Below are 22,944 nucleotides of genomic sequence, written 5' to 3' on the forward strand. Positions count from 1 at the left end.
AAGGGCTTGGACCTAAGTTCTAGTAGTTAGGTCTTCCACCTGAGAGACAAAACCCCAGACACCTAACTCTCAAAGCCAACAGGGCTTGCATCCATTTATAATATTATAGTAAATATATAAACACACACACACACACACACACACACACACACACACATATATAGCTCAGTTTTCATTCCAATCCCAAAGAAAGGCAATGCCAAAGAATGTTCAAACTACTGCACAAATGTACTCATTTCACTGCTAGCAGATTAATGCTCAAACTCCAGGCCAGGCTTCAACAGTTTGTGAATCGTGAACTTCTAAATGTTTAAGCTGAATTTAGAAACTGGAGAGGAAACAGAGATCAAATTGCAAAAATCCGTTGGATCATCGAAAAAAGCAAGAGAGTTACAGAAAAACATCTACTTCTGCTTTATTGACTATGCCAAAGCCCTTTGCTGTGTGGATCACAATAAACTGGAGAATTCTGAAAGAGATGGGAATACCAGACCACCTGATCTGCCTCCTGAGAAATCTGTATGCAGGCCAAGAAGCAACAGTTAGAATTATACATGAAACAACAGACTGGTTCCAAATTGGGAAAGGAGTATGTCAAGGTTGTATATTATCACCCTGCTTATTTAACTTTTATGCAGAGTACATCATGTGAAATGCCAGTCTGGATGAAGCACAAGCTGGAATCAAGATTGCTGGGAGAAATATCAATAATCTCATATATACAGATGACACCACCCTTTTGGCAGAAAGGGAAGAAGAATTTAAAGAGTCTCTTGATGAACGGGAAAGACAGGAGTGAAAAAGTTGGCTTAAAACTCACCATGCAGAAAACTAAGATCATGGCATCCGGTCCCATCACTGCATGGCAAACAGATGTGTGGAAACAATGGAAACAGTGACAGACTTTATTTTCTTGGGCTCCAAAATCACTGCAGATGGTGACTGAAGCCTTGAAATTAAAAGATGCTTGCCCCTTGGAAGAAAAGCTATGACCACCTAGACAGAATATTAAAAAGGAGAGACATTGCTTTGTTGACAAAGGTTCATCTAGTCAAAGCTATGGTTTTTCCAGTACTCATGTATGGATGTGAGAGTTGGACTATAAAGAAAGCTCAAAACCAAAGAACAGATGCTTGTGAACTGTGGTGTTGGAGAAGACTCTTGTGAGTCCCTTGGACTGCAAGGAGATCCAGCCAGTCCATCCTAAAGGAAATCAGCCCTGAATATTCATTGGAAGGACTGATGCTGAAGCTGATGCTCCAAAATTTTGGCCACCTGATGCAAAGAACTGACTCATTGGAAAAGACCCTGATGCTCAGAAAGATTGAAGGCGGGAGGAGAAGGGGATGACAGAGGATGAGATGGTTGGCTGGCATCACCGACTCAATGGACATGAGTTTGAGCAAGCTCCGGGAGTTGGTGATGGACAGGGAAACCGGGCGTGCTGCAGTCCATGGGGTCACAAAGAGTCGGACAGGACTGAGCAACTGACTGAATTGAAAAAAACAAGCAAAAAATAAAAACAAAAAACAACCTGGATCTTAACTCAAGGGTATCCTCTCAGTTGAACAGTCAGCAGATTAAAAAACTGTCTTGAAAGAGGCCAATTTGCATCTCTTAATAGCTGAAGCCTGAGGTTAGGGCTTCTAATCTTACATCCATCTGGGAAGAATTATTTATTCCTTAGAAAGTTGGTGAAGGGAATGGAATTCCAGCTGAACTATCTAAAATCCTAAAAGACAGTGCTGTTAAAGTGCTGTACTCAATATGCCAGCAAATTTGGAAAACTCAAAAGTGGCCTCACTGAAAAAGATCAGAATTCATTCCAATCTCAAAGAAAGGCAATGCCAAAGAATATTCAAACTACCACACAGTTGCACTCATTTCACTTGCTAGCAACATAATGCTGAAAATCCTTCAAGCTAGGCCTCAACAGTTTGTGCACCAAGAACTTTCAAATGTACAAGCTGGATTTAGAAAAGGCAGAAGAACCAGAGATCAAATTGCCAACAGTAGCTGGAGCATAGAGAAAGCAAGGGAATTAAAAAAAAAAAAAATCTACTTCTCCTTCATTGACTATGCTGAAGCCTTTCAGTGTAGATCACAAAAAGCTGGGAAATTCTTAAAGAGATGGGAATACCAGACAACCTTACCTGTCTCCTGATAAACCTGTATGCAGGTCAAGAAGCAACAGAACTGGACACAGAACAACACACTGGTTCAAAATTGGGAAAGGAGTCCCACAAGACTTTATATTATCATTCTGCTTATTAAAGTTCTATGCAATGTACATCATGTGAAATGTCGGGCTAGAAGATTCACAAGCGGGAATCAAGTTTGCCAGGAGAAATATAAACAACCTCAGATATGCAAATAATACCACTCTAACTGCAGAAAGTGAAGATGAAATAAAGAGCCTCTTGACAGAGGTGAAAGAGGAGAGTGGAAGAGCTAGCTTAAAAATCAACATTCTAAAAACTAAGATGATGGCATCTGGTCCCATCATTTCATGGCAAATAGATGGAAAAAAGTGGAAATAGTGACAGATTTTATTTTCTTGGGCTCTAAAATCATTGCATATGGTGACTGCAGTCATGAAATTAAAAGAGGTTTGTTCCTTGGAGGGTTTCCCTGGTGGCTCAGCTGGTAAAAAATCTGCCTGCAATTCGGGAGACCTGGGTTCCATCCCTGGGTTGGAAAGCTCCCTTGGAGAAGGGAATGGCTACCCACTCCAGTATTCTGGCCTGGAGAATCCTATGGACTAGTCCATGGGGTCATAAAGAGTAGGACATGACTGAGCATTCCTTGGAAGGAAAGATATGACAAGCCTAGACAATGTATTCAAAAAGCAGAGACATGACTTTGCCAACAAGTCTGTGGTTTTTCCAGTAGTCATGTATGGATGTAAGAGTTGGACCATAAAGAAGCCTGAATGCTAAAGAATTGATGCTTTCGAAATACTGTGCTGGAGAAGACTCTCGAGAGTCTCTTGGAGAGCAAGGAGATCAAACCAGTCAATTCTAAAGGAAATGAACCCTGAATATTCATTGGAAGCACTGATGCTGAAGCTGAAGCATCAATACTCCGATCACCTGATGTGAAAAGCCAACTCATTGGAGAAACTCTGATGCTGGGAATGATTTAGGGCAAGAGAAGGGGGTAACAGAGGATGACATGTTTGGATGGCACTGCTGACTCAATGGATATTAGTTTTAGCAAACTTCAGGAGATAGTGAAAGACAGGGAAGCCTGGCATGATGCAGTCCATGGTGTTGTAAAGAGTAATACATGACTTAGTGACTGAACACAAGAGGTTCACTACTCTCCAGAGACCAAGGAGGTTGGCAAGTGTTATCTTTGTAATCTCTGCCTGCTACACTCCAGGCCATTGGTGTCTCCCTGGAAAAAGCTTGGCCACTCACCTGGTGCTTTGGCTTTTGCAGCTATTTTGCTTGAGGCACCTCTCCCCCTGTAAAAAGGTTATTTGCATGTCTTAAGAAATGGGGCCTGAGGGTCAGGTTTCTAATTTAAGGTACTCCTAAGAGCTGATTCGGAGAAGGCAATGGCACCCCACTCCAGTACTCTTGCCTGGAAAATACCATGGACGGAGGAGCCTGGTAGGTTGCAGTCCATGGGGTCGCTAAGAGTCAGACACGACTGAGCGACTTCACTTTCACTTTTCACTTTCATGCATTGGAGAAGGAAATGGCAACCCACTCCAGTGTTCTTGCCTGGAGAATCCCAGGGACGGGGGAGTCTGGTGGGCTGCCATCTATGGGGTCGCACAGGGTCGGACACGGCTGAAGCGACTTAGCAGCAGCAACAGCAGCACACAGCAAGAGAATTCTGAGGATTATTTCATCATAATGGTGTTTGAGTGAGTGAGTTTTCACTATTGAAAATAAAAAAGGAAAGAAGGGAATAAAGTAGGGAGCAACTTAAAGACCTTCATGACTAAAGAAGTCTAAACATATTAATAACCTTAAATACATATTAATACATATGTATATAATATGTATTATTAATTAAATATTATACATATTAATAATGTAAAATATATTTTTATTAATTGTTAACTTTAGAAGTGAATTTTAAATAACTGAAATGGCAAATGTGTTTTTCATAAGATATAGTTAAATGACAAAATTTCAAAATCCAGCTGACTTAAGCTGCAGCAATACAGAAAACCAGATCATTATAATCACTCATTATTCATCCTTTGTGATAATAACAGGGGAAATTAGGATGTAGTATTTGTAACTGAAACTAGTCAACAGGTTAGAGGAAGTTACTCTTTGAGAAAATTATTATTATGTGGAATGTTCATGGTTTAAATTGTTTCCTGAAGATACTTAAAGTGAAATAGATTAAGCATGTGCATCGCCTTCATAGGAAGGCAAATCTAAGCACCTTAAATAGCAGTTAAGAGGTAACAAGTCCAAGAGGTTTTCGATGGTATTATAACCAAGCCAGACTCTATGGGGCCTTCCTGGGAGAGACTGCTTCCCCCAACCAATATGTCCTCCACCTGTTTTTTGTTTATAGAGAACTTTAACCTCCTAGGCCTTCCTCAATTCTAAAGATTAAATTCAATTATAGAAACGAGAAAATGTAGAAGCAAAGGAAAACAATCAAACAAGAGAAAATAATAGTTTATCCATTAAACAGAATCAAAGACATTTAGTTTCTCCTCAAGGGCTATAGATAATATTTTGAGCCATATCCTTTGAGCCATAGTGAAGATACTTAAACTCCTACCACGTGGAAGATGTCAGCTCTATGCTGACCTCAAGTATGACAACCCTAGACTGGCTGGAGCCAGAAGGACTAGCTGACCAGAGATTTATGGCTTAGATAACATTCCAATCATACAAGAGACAAGATGGCTATTTGAAACTGCATGATGGAGGCAATCATCTTGGAAAATAGAAGTTTACTCCCCTCACACACACAGCCCTTTCTTCTTTTCCCTATATAATCTCCTAGCAAAAACTGGGAAGTGGGGAATTGGTTCTTTGGTACATGAATCCACTGTCTCCCCATAACTGTTGGCTTCCTCAGTAAAACTATATTTCCTTTTACCCAACATGAGTCTCTCAGTATTGGATCCTTGAGCAAAAAGCAGTCAAACCTGAGTTCAGTAACACTATTGCAAATGTTCTACCAAAAACGTTTTGTGTTCATCCTGATCTATTCACTGAATCCTGAGTCGCTTTGGGAAGGTGGCAGTATCACAGAATGGGGGTAATCACAGCTTAGGGATCTGGCTTGACCTGAGATCCTGATTCACTGACTACATTCTGGAATTATGAGTTCTTAAAGCAATTTCTGGACCAGTAGACTAAATACAAAAATTTCTATATTTAAATAAATATATATATATAAATATATATAAATTTATATAAATATAAATATATATATATATGTAAATCAGCCTTTGGATTTTCTTACATGCAAAACTGTTTTAAAGGTTTATTAAAAAATAAAGGATATAAAATTTTATTTTATTATTACACTTAAGCTAAGTTACCTGAAGTTTTCCTGTTTGGATTCCTTAGTTCACTGTGTTGTGAGATTCAGAAGTAATGGTTGAAGGTCAGTCGTATGCTTCCCTCTCTGTAAAAAGGGATTTCAGGACTGACCCATGTAAAAAAGATTGACACTGAGAAACAGGCACAATAATTAGTTCATTTTCCTTTCACTTTGAATCTATACATTTAGATATAACTGAAGGTTTTTAAAATTTTTATGACTGAGGTTTTAAAATTAACAGTTAAGTCATTGATCTGACAATGACTGAAGCTTTCTTTGTGCCAAATACAGAGTCAGACTCCGGGAATACATACAGAGTCAGACTCCAGGAATACCACTGTAAATAAGACTGATATTGTTCCTTATCCTTAAAAGCTATCATGTGATAGATTCCTGGCAGGAGATAATACTTCCAACACAAAATAAACTTTGAAAATCTCTGGGTTCAACTGTATGAGTGTGCACCGCTACTAGTCCGCATGGCTGTACCCTGAAAAAGTTGCTTAACACCGAAGACCAAGTGAGTACTGAGCTGGGAGCATGCAGGCAGAGAAACTAGGTAAAATCATAACTATAAGGAGACAGGTAAAAGGACACAGCTTCATGAAAATGATCCAGCTTAGATTCCAAAGTTTTATAATTAGGGAGAATATTCTAGGATCTCCAGGATCCTAGAGAGTGAGGTAGTATTATGCTAGCAACTATGGATTAATGTTTACGTGGAGAAATGAACAGGAAGAAATGGTTAGGCTTTCTATTACCATCAAGGCTCAGAGGATCTATACTGAGTATAGCTGCATTTCCCCTCCTTACAATGGTGCAGCTAATTTTTAATATGTACATTTAACTGTTACAGTTGAGATTGTCCCACTATTTTTCATGGCAGAAAACAAAACAGAGAACAATCTGAATGCTGCCCTTTCACTTAGTCTGTAGGATGCTATGGACCAAATAAATCAGCAATAATTATTAGGAGTAAGATTTATTATGAGTTTACATGATGCTAGGCATGGTGTTATTGACTCTACTGAATCTTTTTCCTTTAATTCTCAGTAATGAAGAAGTACTGCTATGGATGTCATTTTATTTGTGTCAAGTAACCACAAAATGGGTCATGTCAGTAATCATCTTCTTCCATGTTTAGAAAGTCAAGATATCAAACCTGTACATTATTTACTTAAATGTATGTGTGTGTGTATGTGTATATAAATATATATAAAGTAATATTTTTTACAATTTTGAAATTAAGATTGTCATATTTTATAGCCTTCCTTCCAGTCTGTCCATATATGTTTACATTAAAAAAAATTGCAACTAGAATGTACACACACGCAGTTCCATATTATTTTCATAATTTGATGTCAAAATAAGATAAAGCCCTAGAAAGGTGGAGAAACATTATAGTAATCAAGAGTAATTAATTTAATATAATGCCATTTCCCCCAGAGCTTGGTGAAAAGCACCAAATAACATTAAGTATACCAACAGAATTAGGATGGCCCCCAGGCTTATAATAACGGGATTTTGCCTGACATGAGCTCTTCCTCATTTGAACCCTTAGTAGAACATTTTCCTCTCCCTCTATGACAGTTGATCTATGACATCTTCTGCTTTATTTGTAAGTATGTCATCTCTCTAATTAGACTATAAGAAGTTGAAAGTGTTAATCACTTAGTCAACTCTGACTCCTTGAGACCCCATGGACTATAGGCCACCAGACTCCTCTGTTCACGGGATTCTCTAGGCAAGAGTACTGGAGTGAGTTTCCATTCCCTTCTCCAGGGGATCTTCCCAACCCAGGGATTGAACCCAGGTTTCCCAAATTGCTGGCAGTGTCTTAACATCTGAGTCACCAGGGAAGCCCTAGGCTACAAAGTTGAGTTTAAAAAGTATCTCTTATATCATCATATACAAATTAAGAATTTAACAATTGAAATGAATATTAAAAGTAGAAAAACAACTGTAACTCTGTATAAGAGATTTAATAATGTACAGACATTATAAATGTGCCAGCTTTGCTTGGAAAACACAAAGCCAGGAAATATTAGACAAACAACACATTCTACAAAAGTAAAAACATCCTGCTGCTACTGCTGCTAAGTCGTTTCAGTCGTGTCCGACTCTGTGCGACCCCATAGACGGAAGCCCACCAGGCTCCCCCGTCCCTGGGTTTCTCCAGGCAAGAACACTGGAGTGGATTGCCATTTCCCTCTCCAACGCATGAAAGTAAAAAGTGAAAGAGAAATCGCTCAGTCGCGTCCGACTCTTAGCAACCCCATGGACTGCAGCCCATTGGGCTCTTCCGTCCATGGTATTTTCCAGGCAAGAGTACTGGAGTGGGGTGCCATTGCCTTCTCTGAAAAACATCCTAGGACTCATAATAATAGAGAATGTTAAAGTTCAAGCCAGTGTCCAAGTATTCTCTCTTTTCCCCTACCCCTAGCCAGAGTGTGAACAAATAATGGAAACCAATATTACTTAAACAAACAATGAAACTAAGATTACTGAAATAAACGAAATGTACTGCAGAACTATAATTAAATGATTCTAAAATACTTGCTTTTTTGGATTGTTCTAACCTGCCATCACCATCCTTTGAGGAAGAATTGTGATGCAGATATTTGAAAGATGACTAAGTAAAACAACTTCTTAATACCAAACTAATAAACCCTTCTAATGGAAAATTAATGTCTTGCAGAAAAGGTAGGAGGAAATTTTTCTTTGTTAGAGTGACAATTCAGTTAAAATTGACTTGTGCAAGCAGGTATCTAACTGCTTCTTGACAAGCTCTTCCCTATGGAGGAATCTAACCCAGTTATGTCAATCAAGACTGCCATGTTGTGTCTATCTTTCTCCTCCATTTTCTAAATGTTAAGTCTTTACTTTGTATAATACAAATAAAGTATTTATACTCAAACTATTGAACCGTTTAGAAATATCTGGGGAGCATGAAGCACCAGATGGTTTTGTTTTTTTGTTCTCCAAGTCTATGAAATTCATCTGAAAAGAAGTAACTATATTGAGTGAAGGATTACAAGCTTAAGGAGAACAAAATATAGAATGCTTTTCCAATCTTGAAATCTTAAGTCATCCTCCATATTAAGAGGTAGCTGATGCTGGGAGGGACTGGGGGCAGGAGAAGAAGGGGACGACAGAGAATGAGATGGCTGGATGGCATCACCGACTCGATGGACATGAGTTTGAGTGAACTCCAGGAGTTGGTGATGGACAGGGAGGCCTGGCGTGCTGTGATTCATGGGGTCACGGAGAGTCAGACACAACTGAGCGACTGAACTGAACTGAACTGAAGGATGTCTAGTCCTTGTCCCTGAAGGTATGGCATAAATCTATCAACATGAACTTAGACCCACTTTCCAGGTCTAGAAGGTGATCAGAGTGGCAGGACACACTAATGGACTTCTTAGTGAAATTCTGATAAGGATGGGAGGTAGCTGACAAAAAAAGAATAAATTGTGTACATTTGGGCTGCTGCTGAACTGGGTAACAATCCTCTTTACCTTGTTCTGCATGAGAATGTGTGTGAAGTAAGACAAGACTTTGTAAAAAATATTATTATATATGTATATTTTGGATAAAGGGTGCTTTGGTCACCCTCATTATTGAACTGGTATACATCTTTCATACACTCTGCATAGTTACAAAGTTACTTCAAGGCTACATTTTGTTCTCCACATACAATAAAGGAGATAGAAAATACTGAGATTTTCTGTTTTTAGAGAAAACAGAATAATGAATATTTTTGCTCTTGGCTAGATATATTCCTTTCAAATAGAAAAGCATCACCTGGGAGCAGAATGAACCTTTGAAAACTGCATGTGCAACTCCCTACCTTTGAGTGCACTAACCTTGAACTGTGTAACATCATTCAATAAGGAATAAGAAGACAAAATTGTTTCTCTTTTCCTCCTCATTTAAACTTCCTGTTAAGACTCTACACTTAGACTATATTGCTGGAGTTTAACATGGAGATCTTTTAATGGAGAAATTTTTTTTTTTTTTTTAGTGTTTTGCTTTGTTTTTCATAAAATCACATGCAAGATAACCTCAAATACAAAAGAAAATTTCATTCTTGAAATGGATAATGGATGTTAAAATAACATGCTCTCTTTACCTTGAAAATGCATTAAAATTAGCACTGGATGAAGTTCACAAACATGGTTTCAAGGGATTAGTTCCATCCAAAAGTGCCCACTTTTGCCTCTATACTTAATAATTTATAATCAGTATTTTTCAAAGCAGTACACTAACAATGGAATAAGTTTACTATAGATTTCCCATTCCCACTTGAAAAATAAAACAATGAATCATCTCTGGTGATAAGGATACTGGAATATGAATTTTCTACTAGATTTTCCTTGCAGATATAGGGTGCATTGATATGGTTGATTTGTAAACAATAACCAAGAAAAAAAATGGTTTTGATAATTTGTAAAGTGTACAAAACAGAGAATCCATATCTTGCCAAAATGCATAATTTTAACCATACACATTAAAATTTCAGTTTTACACTGTTAGATGCATAGAAGAATGAATGAAGAGAACACTGTATATCTGTAGATGCAATTTCAGTCTACCAAATATTCCCCTACCCCAGTAAAGGTACTCTCTGCGTGCTATCTCAAATGCCTTCAAGAAAAGAACGGTCTGTTACTGGACTGGACTGTTGGAACCTGATTTTTTTTTTTTTTTTTTGTATCCATCATAATACCTCACAAGACATGTAAGCCCTAATTAAATGCTTAATTGACTACCGCTAAAAAATATCATTTATTCTAGATAGATGGTCTTTGCTTTTAACATTATTTGAATATCTATCCTAAAACTATTTGAGAACGGGAGGCGGGGACCCACCTGGAAGCGCCCCAGCGCCGCTGTTGAGCTCCCTGCAGTGGCGGCCACCCGAGCCAGTGCCGTGGCGGGGGCAGAGAGCAGCCACGGTGACGGCGCCTCCCTGAGTGGCCTGCGGCGCCCTGCCCCTCACGAAAGATATCAAGTTGTGCTAGTTCAACCATATAAATAATTAATACCTAAAGTTTCAATGTAAAATGGACATTAACAGTGATGACAGATAAATGCAGACACTTGGAAATCAAACACTAGGTGAAACACTTTAAAGAAAGAAAGGAATTTAGGAAGTTCTAGTATTCTCCATGGCTGAAGCTGAGAGTTTGAAACCCTGATGCTTAAGCACTATTCTAGATCATAGCTTCAACTCCTTCAGGATATAAGGAAAAGAGATAATATTTCCACAGTGTTAGATCTTTGGTTGTACAGGTTTCCCGATGAGTGGATCATGATGACCGTATTGTAGGGACTTGCCATAGTATGGCTGCTTCCCGATCTACTCGTGTTACAAGATCAACAGTGGGGTTAAACGGCTTGGATGAATCTTTTTGTGGTAGAACTTTAAGGAATCGTAGCATTGCTCATCCTGAAGAAATTTCTTCTCATTTTCAAGTACGATCAAGATCACCAAAGAAAAGACCAGAGCCTGTGCAAATTCAGAAAGGAAATAATAATGGAAGAACTGCTGATATAAAACAGCAGAATGCTCGAGAGTCATGGGTAAGCCCTAGGAAAAGAGGACTTCTTTCTTCAGAAAAAGATAACATAGAAAGGCAGGCTGTAGAAAATTGTGAGAGAAGGCAAACAGAACCTGTTTCACCAGTTTTAAAAAGAATTAAGCGTTGCCTTAGATCTGAAGCACCAAACAGTTCAGAAGACGATTCACCTATAAAATCAGACAAGGAGTCAGTAGAACAGAGGAGTACAGTAGTGGACAATGATGCAGATTTTCAAGGGACTGAATGAGCTTGTCGATGTCTTATACTGGATGATTGTGAGAAGAGGGAAATTAAAAAGGTGAATGTAAGTGAGTAAGGGCCACTTGATTCTACAGTAGTTGAAGAAATCACAGGCTATTTGGCTGTCAATGGTGTTGATGACAGTGATTCAACTGTTATAAACTGTGATGACTGTCAGCCTGATGGGAACACTAAACAAAATAGCACTGGTTCCTATGTGTTGCAGGAGAAATCAGTAGCTGAAAATGGGGATTCGGATACCCACGCTTCAATGTTCCTTGATAGTAGGAAGGAAGACGGTTGTATAAACCATAACGTGCCTTGCACAGATTCAGAAGTACAGGTCGAGTTGGAGGACCACAAAGTAGTAACTGCCTGCCTGCCGGTGGAACATGTTAACCAGCTGACTACTGAGCCAGCTACAGGACCCTTTTCTGAAATTCATTCATCTTTAAGGGATTCTGAGGAGGAAGTAGATGTGGTGGGAGATAGCAGTGCTTCAAAGGAGCAGTGTAATGAGAGCACCAGTAATGCCCTGGACACAAGTCTTGAGAGTATGCCAGTCTCCGGAGAACCAGAACCGTCTTCTGTTCTAGACTGTGTTTCGACTCAATTGATGTCTTTATCAGAACCTCAAGAACATCGGTATACTCTGAGAACTTCACCACGGAGGGTAGCCCCTATCAGAGGTAGTCCCACTAAAAACAATTCTCCTTGCAGAGAAAATGGACAATTTGAGGAGAATAATCTCAATCCCAGTAAAATAAATGCAACTGTTAGTGATAATATAAGTGAGTCTCTCACAAATCCGGGTGAAGTTTCCCACAGTGAAAAAGGCATATGTTGTGACTCTGAAAATTATGGGAGTGAAGAACTAAGTAAACCATCCTCAGAGGCAAGACTCAATATTGGACATTTGCCATCTGCCAAAGAGAGTGCCAATCCACACGTTACAGAAGAGGAAGATGATGATCCTGATGTTTATTACTTTGAATCGATCATGTGGCACTGAAACACAACAAAGAGTATGTGTAAATATGGTAACCATGAATTCTACTTTGTTTATTATTCCCTAAGTTTTCAGTATCTGTTCATAAATGTCTGTAGCATTTTTATTATAGCTAAAATTAACGCTTTTAACTTAAATTTTGGGTTTCACACAGTGATATTCTCAACTCTTAAAAAATCTTCAAAAAAAAAAGTAAAATCCAGCTTTATTAGTCTTCAAAAAATAAAAAATAAAACTATTTGATTTTGGGTAATTCACTGAACTTCTTGGGATCTTAGTTTCCTCATCTATAAAATAAATGTTGTACTCAAAACACGTTTGTTAAAATTCATCACACCTACAAATATTGTGACATATATATATATATATATATGCCATTTTTATTATGAACAGTTTTCAAAATAATTTCAAAGTGCTGACTCTATATTTCTAAAATGCAATAAAATTAACACGTTTATTCAGTTCAGTTCAGTTCAGTCATTCAGTCATGTCCGACTCTGTGACCCCATGAATCACAGCACGCCAGGCCTCCCTGTCCATCACCAACTCCCGGAGTTCACTCAAACTCATGTCCATTGAGTCGGTGATGCCATCCAGCCATCTCATTCTCTGTCATCCCCTTCTCCTCCTGCCCCCAGTCCCTCCCAGCATCAGACTCTTTTCCAGTGAGTCAACTCTTCGCATGACGTAGCCAAAGTATTGGAGTTTCAGCTTTAGCATCAGTCCTTCCAATGAACACCCAGAACTGATCTTTAGAATGGACTGGTTGGATCTCCTTGCAGTCCAAGGGACTCTCAAGAGTCTTCTCCAGCACCACAGTTCAAAAGCATCAATTCTTCAGTGGTCAGCTTTTTTCACAGTCCAACTCTCACATCCATACATGACCACGGGAAAAACCATAGCCTTGACTAGAACGGACTTTGGTTGGCAAAGTAATGTCTCTGCTTTTTAATATGCTATCTAGGTTGGTCATAACTTTCCTTTAAGGAGTAAGAGTCTTTTAATTTCATGGCTGCAATCAGCATCAGAAGTGATTTTGGAGCCCAAAAATATAAAGTTTGACACTGCTTCCACTGTTTCCCCATCTATTTCCCATGAAGCGATGGGACCAGATGCCATGATCTTTGTTTTCTGAATGTTGAGCTTCAAGCCAACCTTTTCACTCTCCTCTTTCACTTTCATCAAGAGGTTTTTTAGCTCCTCTTCACTTTCTGCTATAAGGGTGGTGTCATCTACTTATCTGAGGTTATTGATATTTCTCCTACCAATCTTGATTCCAGCTTGTGCTTCTTCCAGCCCAGCATTCCTCATGAGGGACTCTACATATAAGTTAAATAAGCAGGGTGACAATATACAGCCTTGACATACTCCTTTTCCTATTTGGAACCAGTCTGTTGTTCCATGTCCAGTTCTAACTGTTGCTTCCTGACCTGCATATAGGTTTATTAAACCTTCTCAAATCCTCACTTTTATGCTTTTGGAGGAATGTTTTATTTTATGAATTTTCCTTTTCTTGGTATACTTAGTTTCTTGTCACATACAAAATTTTACCATAATTTTTAAGATTTTATATCTCATATTCTAATTTTTTCCAATTAAAGATATTGCCAATTTTATGGATATACATTTGAATTCTGCCTAAAATCAAACACTTTAAAAATCATTTACATGTTTATAAACATCATTTAAAAAAAATACCTTAAATACATATCAGAAAGCTTTTGAAAATAGAAGGTAAAAAGGTATATATAAAAGATATATAAATTTTTCAGAACAAAAATCTTTAGAGTTATGAAATTTTCTGAGTAACACTGTAACTCAATTAATTGCAAGTCTAATTAGATTTTTCTGCATCTACAAGCAAAGTTCCCCAATTTTCATGATATGCAGATCAGTCTGGAAACTTTTCATATAGGAAAAAAGAGACACATTATCTGTAGCTTCTGTACTTAAATTATAGCCACTATTCGTACATATAGATGCTGCATTATTACAAATAAATAAAATAATGAAAATAATCCAGGACATATGACCCAAAGAAACAGAAGTAAACCAAATACAATTTCATTTTATGAAATCTGAGCTCTATTATGGCCAATCTTCTTTTTCCTATGGTACATCCATTACCTTTCTTATACATCCAATACCATTCTAATATTATAGTCACTCTTTTTGATGACATATTTGTAGGAGCCCTACAGTGACCACGAGAGAGAATGGTTAAGGAAGCAGAGATGTACCTGCAAACAAGACTCTCTGCTTGGGCAGAGCATGCTTGCAAACAGGATGTTCTGCCAAGAAGCCTGCACACAATATCCAAGGTTAATTATCTGCTTGCATACGAGGGAACATGCCCTCCTTAAAAATAAGGAAGAGGCTGGAGTTCTGGGCAGGCTTCTTAGTAAACATGCTGTGGTCACTGCCTCCCTTTGTTCCTCCTGTCCTTGAAAGGTGCTTGGCTTTTTGTCCTTGTTTGGTAAAAGAATGCATTGCTTAGATTTTGGTATGTGTCCAGCTACCGGGGTATAACAATAAACCGCAAGGGGGCTTGCGCAGAATTTTTCCTCCAGCCGGAGTTGTGTCTTTGTCTGTCTTTTGTGTGTCTTGTCTTTGTATCATTTTGCCCGCAACACATATTAAAATTTTTTCAAAATTTTTCAAATCCTAAATATATTTCTTTTTAAACTTTGACTAATCAATTATGAGTTTCTATTATGTAATTCCACAATTCTAAATAAATTTTAGATGAAATTTTTAAAACATTTCTCCTTATCACACACAAACTATGAAATCACGGGTTTCTTCCTCCTTTGTTAAAAGCCACATTAAAAAATTTACTTTTTGTGGCTTTTATGTTACTACTTTCTTAAAAAATGAGATATAACAGTTTCATTGATTTACTACACTGCTTTTTATATGTTTTATGAGTATTACATTTAAACAAACAGTTCTATACCTTCCTCTTTCCTTTTAAACATATTCTTGTTAAATATATTGACAATTAATATTAATAAAGAGAAAGCAATATCAAAATTTCACATATATTTTCATTTCATCCTAATAAATTATTCAATATAATTATGGTAAGCAATCATATATAATTTCTCCATTGAAAAATAAGTTAATGCAAATGAAAATTCCTTTGAGATCCATTTTCAGAATCTTGCTTTCTTAAGAAACAAAATGCAAAATTTAACATTCACACACACACACACAGAGCAAAACCCCATTGACCATGGATTTCTTGGAGAGTTTTTTTTCTTTTGACACACAAATCCCACTATAAATTTTCACTTAATAGGACATATCTTCTATCTCCCAAACAACAGAGAAAACCAAAACAAAAAGAGCTCCTCAAGGTAGTCAAATGCATTCTGAATTTCAACTAGGCAAACCTTTTATTCCATAGAAAATTTTAGACAATATTATTCTCCCTGTGTATTTTACAAAATGAAACCAGAACCATTTTTTGCATATTTTGTTGCATTGTTTATATAAACCAATGGAGTCTGGAATATTAAAATTATTTCATTAGGGAGTTAAATTTAAAAAAACAAAATAAAACTTTCACATCTGCCACTATCTAAAGGAGAGTATAAGTAATTAAATTCTCTAGATCACTGGCCTCTTACGTCAGTTTCCCCAGGTTATATAAAGCTTGCTCTTCTGATTCACTGGTGGTCAGTACTCCACACTTACAAAACAATGAAAAATGAAGCACAAGAATACCACTGGCATAAATTAAATATTAAAACATGGTTTTGAAACTTCTGAAAACTGACAGAAATAAATTTTAATCAATGAACCCAACTATATTTAATAGAACCATATGATTTTGTCATAGTAGAGGTCATTTAAGTCTAGCTTCTTATATTGCATGTCAAAAAAACAAACAAACCCTGATGTCTGAAGGTTAAGTAACAAATTAATGATTAATACATAATGAGAAGTCAAACATCAAAACTCCAGGCAGAATGATGTTTATTTCTATTTTTTCCTTTCTAAATATTGTCTATTCACCTAATACTGCAAGAGTGATAAACGTTTAAAAGGATTGTTTATGTAGTACTTCTAAATTGTCAAAAGACACTAAGGATTAATTGTGGCTGATGTTATCAGAAGTTTGTCCTATGATTTTGTTTAGCTTTCTGTCACAGTTCAAAGTGATAAACTGAGCACAAGTGTACGCATACACCTTTCAAGACGTATGTTTAGGCTTCCTGTAATAAACTGCAAAATCTTCTGCTGATTACCTTCTCCTTTCCTTGGTGGTGCTGTCATTTTCTCTTCCATCACAAGTACAAACTATAATTTTGAAGCATTAAAAGACTTCATTTATTTCCTCACTATTAAAAATGAAGTATTATTTTACAAGGGAATGTCCTCTGTTAATTCTTTTTCGAATTATTCCTGCTTTCTTCTTTATTAATAGCAATAAACTAAAATAAATCTATATCTAACTCATATTATAATGTTTATTATTTTTCTCTGTAAGAGTAATCTAACAGAAGCACTCAAGAAAGAATTTATGAAACATGTTAGGAGCATTTATTTTTTCACTACATTTTTATAAAGCATCAACATACATAAGTCAAGCCCTGTTCTACATACAGAGTAAGTATAATAGAAGTTTCCTACTCTCAAGGACCTTGGGAATGAGTGGAAGAGGAAGTGAGTGTGTGTGTGTGTGTGTGTATGTATAGCATATGTTCAATATATTCAAACTATAAATATACAATATATAGTCAATATGTAATTCATGCACATTTCAGATGATTGTTAAACTTAGGGTGTCTTTCTAAACAGGAGAGAATTAATGATGAAAACCAACCATGTTCATAATATCTGGGGAGTGAAAATTGGACATATAAAAGATGAGAAGGAACTTGGCATATCCATGGAATGGAAAGGTGGCTGATATGGCTAGAGTTTGGTTGAGAAAATCACAAATTATCAGGGTGAGATAATACTGAAACTTGTACGTTAAGGCAGATTAATTATCATTTATTCATTCCTCCATGTATTTGTTTAAAAATAAACATTGTAGACCTTTCATGTTTTGGATGAGAGGGACACAAAAATGGGCTAGATCTCTCTCCTTTGCAGACTGAAGGCATACAGGAGCCCTCAGACTTTTAGTTTCTTTGATCATTTCTGATAGATAACTTCAATTAGCTAACTTAGCATATGCTTAAATCACAATCTGCTAAGGCTTTTTAACCCAAACTATTTACATTGTTTTAGGTACAACCTAATGTTTAATGGCTGCCAAAAGGTTCTATCATGAACACCAACGCATTTCATTCCTACACTCGATGATCAGCTTCATCTTGAATTAATCATTCATGACATTGCTATAAATTAGGCACTAGGATTACTCTGCTAATGAGTGTCACCAGTAAGCTGTAATTACTGTAACTAGGATGTAATCTAATGTTTTTAATCTGTCAGATGAAAAATTTTCCTCTACAGAAAAAGAGAGGGAAGAAAAGAAAACCTACACATATTGCTCTCACACTTACATAAAAGTTAAAAATAATTTCTTTTCTTCAGAGGCCACAGAAAACTACATACCTATCATCCTGATCAAACCAGTCAATCCTAAAGGAAATCAGTCCTGAGTATTCTTTAGCAGGACTGATGCTGAAGCTTAAACTCCAATACTTTGGCCACCCAATGTGAAGAACTAGCTCCTTGGAAAAGACCCTGATTCTGGGAAAGATTGAAGAAAGGAGGAGAAGGGGAAAACAGAGAATAAGATGGTTGGATGACATCTCCTACTCAACGGACATGAGTTTAAGCAAGCTCCGGGAGTTGGTGATGGACAGGGAAGCCTGGCGTGCTGCAGTCCATTGGGTCGCAAAGAGTCGGACATGACTCAGCAACTGAACGAAACTGAACTGAGTGGAACTAACAGATTGTAAGTGTATTATATTCACAATTTATGGAGTAGCAGAATTATATTAAACAAAGAAATAGTTAAATTGCATTCTGCACATTTAAAATATACCTTCAAATATCATCTTCCTACCACCTAAATCAAAATGATCTGTCCCAACTTCCAATCAGCCTTCTCAATCAACATGAGAATAGAGTCCAGGAATCTGATGTACATTAAACTTTGAGAATCACTGTCTTTGGGGCCATGATTTCCTTATCCTGTAAATCACTCTATGGTTAATATGATGGCTTGTCAATTTAATATGAAAATTATTCTAAACATTTTTGAGTACTTCCTGCATATTTAGTAAGACATCTAGTTAGGTTTGTACACATGGAATTTCAACAGTCCAAAAGATAACAAATGAAGTAGGACAGGAAACCCAGATTCCTGACCATGAGGATTTTGGAAGTTCTATTCAGTCATAAAGCATTAAGAACCCATTTTACTGATAGCATTTCACCAATATATTAACTACTATCCTTCTCTAAAGACATAGGATTCAAAAATAATTCAATTAAAGTTTTTTCCACTTCAGGAGTTCCAGATCACTTACTCAAATATATGCTCATGATTCCCATTTTTGACCGACAGAAGTACTAGGGCTAAATTTGCATTGACAAACTGTTCTACCACCATTCAGGAAGATTATTATTCTGAAAGACTATAAGACACAGTGGGCTAGACCATGTGAGCTCAAACTTCAACTTCTCATTAATCAAAAGTTTAACTACCCTTGCTGCTTTTCTTATTTAAAGAAATACAATATTAAATTATTCTTTTCTGATTATTATTATATTTTTATTTCTTATTTATTTATTTTTTTTTACTTTACAATATTGTATTGCTTTTGCCATACATTGACATGAATCCGCCATGGGTGTACATGTGTTCCCCATCCTGAACCCCCTCCCACCTACCTCCCCATCCCATCACTCTGGGTCATCCCAGTGCACCAGCCCCGAGCATCCTGTCTCATGCATCAAACCAGGACTGGTGATTCATTTCACATATGGTAATTTAGATGTTTCAATGCAATTCTCCCATATCATCCCACCCTCGACCTCTCCCACAGAGTCCAAAAGACTGTTCAATACATCTTTGTTTCTTTTGCTGTCTCATTTACAGGGTTATCATTACCATCTTTTTAAATTCCATATATATGCATTAGTATGCTGTATTGGCCAATGAGTTGACTCACTGGAAAAGACTCTGATGCTGGGAGGGATTGTGGGCAGGAGAGAAGGGGACGACAAAGAATGAGATGGCTAGATGGCATCACCGACTCGATGGACATGAGTTTGAGTGAACTCCGGGAGTTGGCGATTGACAGGGAGGCCTGGCGTGCTGTGATTCATGGGGTCGCAAAGAGTCGGACATGACTGAGCGACTGAACTGAACTGAACTGAACTGACTGATGCTGTATTGGTATTTTTCTTTCTGGCTTACTTCATTCTGTGCAATAGGCTCCAGTTTCATCCACCACATTAGAACGATTCCAATGTATTCTTTTTAATGGCTGAGTAAGGCTTCAGCAATATGTGAACCGTGAACTTCCAGATGTTCAAGCAGGTTTTAGAAAAGGCAGAGATCAAATTCCCAACATCTGCTGGTTCATGGAATAAGCAAGAGAGTTCCAGAAAAACATCCATTTCTGCTTCATTGACTATGCCAAAGCTTTTGACTGTGTGGATCACAATACACTGTGGAAAATTCTGAAAGAGCTGGGCATACCAGAACACCTGACCTGCCTCTTGAGAAACCTGTATGCAGGTCAGGAAGCAACAGTCAGAACTGGACATGGAACAACAGACTGGTTCCAAATAGGAAAAAGAGTGCATCAAGTGTGTATATTGTCACCCTGCTTATTTAACTTCTATGCAGAGTACATCATGAGGAACCCTGGGCTGGAAGAAGCACAAGCTGGTATCAAGATTGGTAGGAGAAATATCAATCACCTCAGATATGCAGATGACACCACCCTTATGGCAGAAAGTGAAGAGGAACTCAAAGGCCTCTTCATGAAAGTGAAAGAGGAGAATGAAAAGGTTGGCTTGAAGCTCAACATTCAGAAAACAAAGATCATGGCATCTGGTCCCATCACTTCATGGGAAATAGATGGGGAAACAGTGGAAGCAGTGTCAGACTTTATTTTTTTGGGCTCCAAAATCACTGCAGATGCTGATTGCAGCCATGAAATTAAAAGACGCTTACTCCTTGGAAGGAAAGTTATGACCAACCTAGATAGCATATTAAAAAGCAGAGACATTACTTTGCCAACCAAGATCCGTCTAGTCAAGGCTATGGTTTTTCCCATGGTCTTGTATGGATGTGAGAGTTGGACTGTGAAGAAAGCTGAGCACCGAAGAATTGATTCTTTTGACCTATGGTGCTGGAGAAGACTCTTGAGAGTCCCTTGGACTGCAAAGAAATCCAACAAGTCCATTCTAGAGGAGATCAATCCTGGGTGTTCATTGGAAGGACTGATGCTAAAACTGAAACTCCAATACTTTGGCCACCTCATGTGACGAGTTGACTCACTGGAAAAGACTGATGCTGGGAGGGATTGAGGGCGGGAGGAGATGGGGACGACAGAGAATGAGATGGCTGGATGGCATCACCGACTCAATGGACATGAGTTTGAGTGAACTCCGGGAGTTGGTGATGGACAGGGGGCCTGGCGTGCTGTGATTCATGGGGTCGCAAAGAGTCGGACACGACTGAGCGACTGAACTGACTGACTAATACTCCGTTGTGTATATGTACCACAGCTTTCTTATCCATTCATCTGCTGATGGACATCTAGGTTGCTTCCATATCCTGGCTATTATAAACAGTGCTGCGATGAACATTAGGGTACACATGTCTCTTTAACTGTAGGATAACTGGTCTACAATGGTGTGTAGTTTTCTGCTGTACACAATGTGAATCAGCCATAAGTATACATATATCTCCTCCCTCTTGAACCTTCCTCCCACCCCTCTAACACACACCATGGAGTTGGGCTCTCTGTGTTATATAGCAACACCCCACTAGCTATATATTTTACATATGGTAATGTATATGTTTCAACAGAGGCTATTTGCATTACTTCAGTATGGTATCAAGATATATCTATAGTAACACTGAGGATACTTGGTAATACAACGTACATCAAAAGTTAATTGAGTAAGCCATTAATTACAGCTTTTTAAAAAAAGAATCTCTATATGTTGATATGGTACAGTAATATGAAAAACAGTATGTGTATTAGCTGTCAGAGGATATCAGGGATTCCTAAATTTTAGTTTAGGAACCAATTTTGGTTCTTCAAATTGCCTTTATAAAAAAACCAAGTACTTAGTTTACTGAAACATTTTGGGCACTTATTTCTAGGCAAGGCAATAAAAACATACAACTAAATTCTCACCTTCTGATAGATAGATTCCAATAGAAGGCGAGAAGCTTATACATAAACAGATAAACTAAATGCAATATAAAAATATCTAAAATTTACATGATGTGATACGGGAATGGTAGAAGAAAAAGGAATAGTTTTATGGGTAGGAGTGTGTCAGACAGACAAAAAATAAGGCTGTCCATGTCTGTATCAGCAGCTCAAGTGATGGCTGTGTGTGCGCACACGTGTGTGCGCTCGCCCTCCATTGTGTCCGATTCTTTGTGACACAATGAACTGTGGCACACCAGGCTCCTCTGTGCATGGTATTTTCCAGGCAAGAAATACCGGTGTGGAATACCATTTCCTCCTGTAGGGGGAACTGGAGGGATTGAACTCGCATGTCTCCTGCATTGAACTCGCATTTCTCCTGCATTGGCAGGCAGATTCTTTACCACTGCACCACCTGGGAAGCCCAGCTCAAGTAATGATGGACTCTAAAACCCCACTGAAGCTCTGCCAGTGCTTCCTTGGGATATTTCACTACCCCACCCCCAACTACTTCAACACAAGCGCACTATTCCTCAAAGTCTGGAGGACCAAGAGGGTCCTTCAAGCATATATAGTCTTTGATTCTATGGAAGAATAACAACTTACATTTACTATCATTTTAAATCAGTTTACCATTCATTAGTGCTGTTTGGAACTTACAATGTTTAATTTTTCTTTTGTTAATTTTAAGTAATCAAGTAACATTAGTGCAAGATAGTATTTGTTTTCTTTTGTTTTTTTGCAGATTGTCTTACTAGTCTCATAATATGTTCTGCATATTTTCAAGTAAGGATATTTTTGGCCTGTCATTTTTTGATAATCACACTTAGAAAAGCAAATGTCTTAAAGGCCCAAATATGTTTTGTTCCTTCAGTTATCCACTCAATCTATTCAATCAAAATATACTGAATGTCTTCTCTTTACCAAAGAAGGAGTATATGTACATATATATGCATATATCAGTCAATTCGTCACATGAGGTGGCCAAAGTATTGCAGTTTCAGCTTTAGCATCAGTCCTTCCAATGAACACCCAGGATTGATCTCCTTTAGAATGGACTGGTTGGATCTCCTTGCCGTACAAGGGACTCTCAAGAGTCTGCTCCAGCACCACAGTTCAAAAGCATCAATTCCTCGGCAATCAGCTTTCTTCACAGTCCAACTCTCACATCCATACATGACCACGGGAAAAACCATAGCCTTGACTAGAC

General features: G+C 37.8%; 1 protein-coding gene and 1 pseudogene across 3 annotated transcripts in view; one reads left to right on the top strand and one right to left on the bottom strand.

Moving 5' to 3' along the window:
* GRID2 (glutamate ionotropic receptor delta type subunit 2) overlaps window positions 1–22,944 on the bottom strand; it is a 1,729,520-nt gene that overhangs the window by 1,048,871 nt on the left and 657,705 nt on the right. The window lies entirely within an intron of this gene.
* LOC148777822 (ZZ-type zinc finger-containing protein 3 pseudogene) lies at window positions 10,484–12,392 on the top strand (annotated as a pseudogene).

The sequence above is a fragment of the Moschus berezovskii genome, chromosome 5, assembly GCF_049115385.1.
Source record: "Moschus berezovskii isolate FMDL1 chromosome 5, NW_MosBer_1.0, whole genome shotgun sequence".
Classification (NCBI taxonomy): Eukaryota; Metazoa; Chordata; class Mammalia; order Artiodactyla; family Moschidae; genus Moschus; species Moschus berezovskii.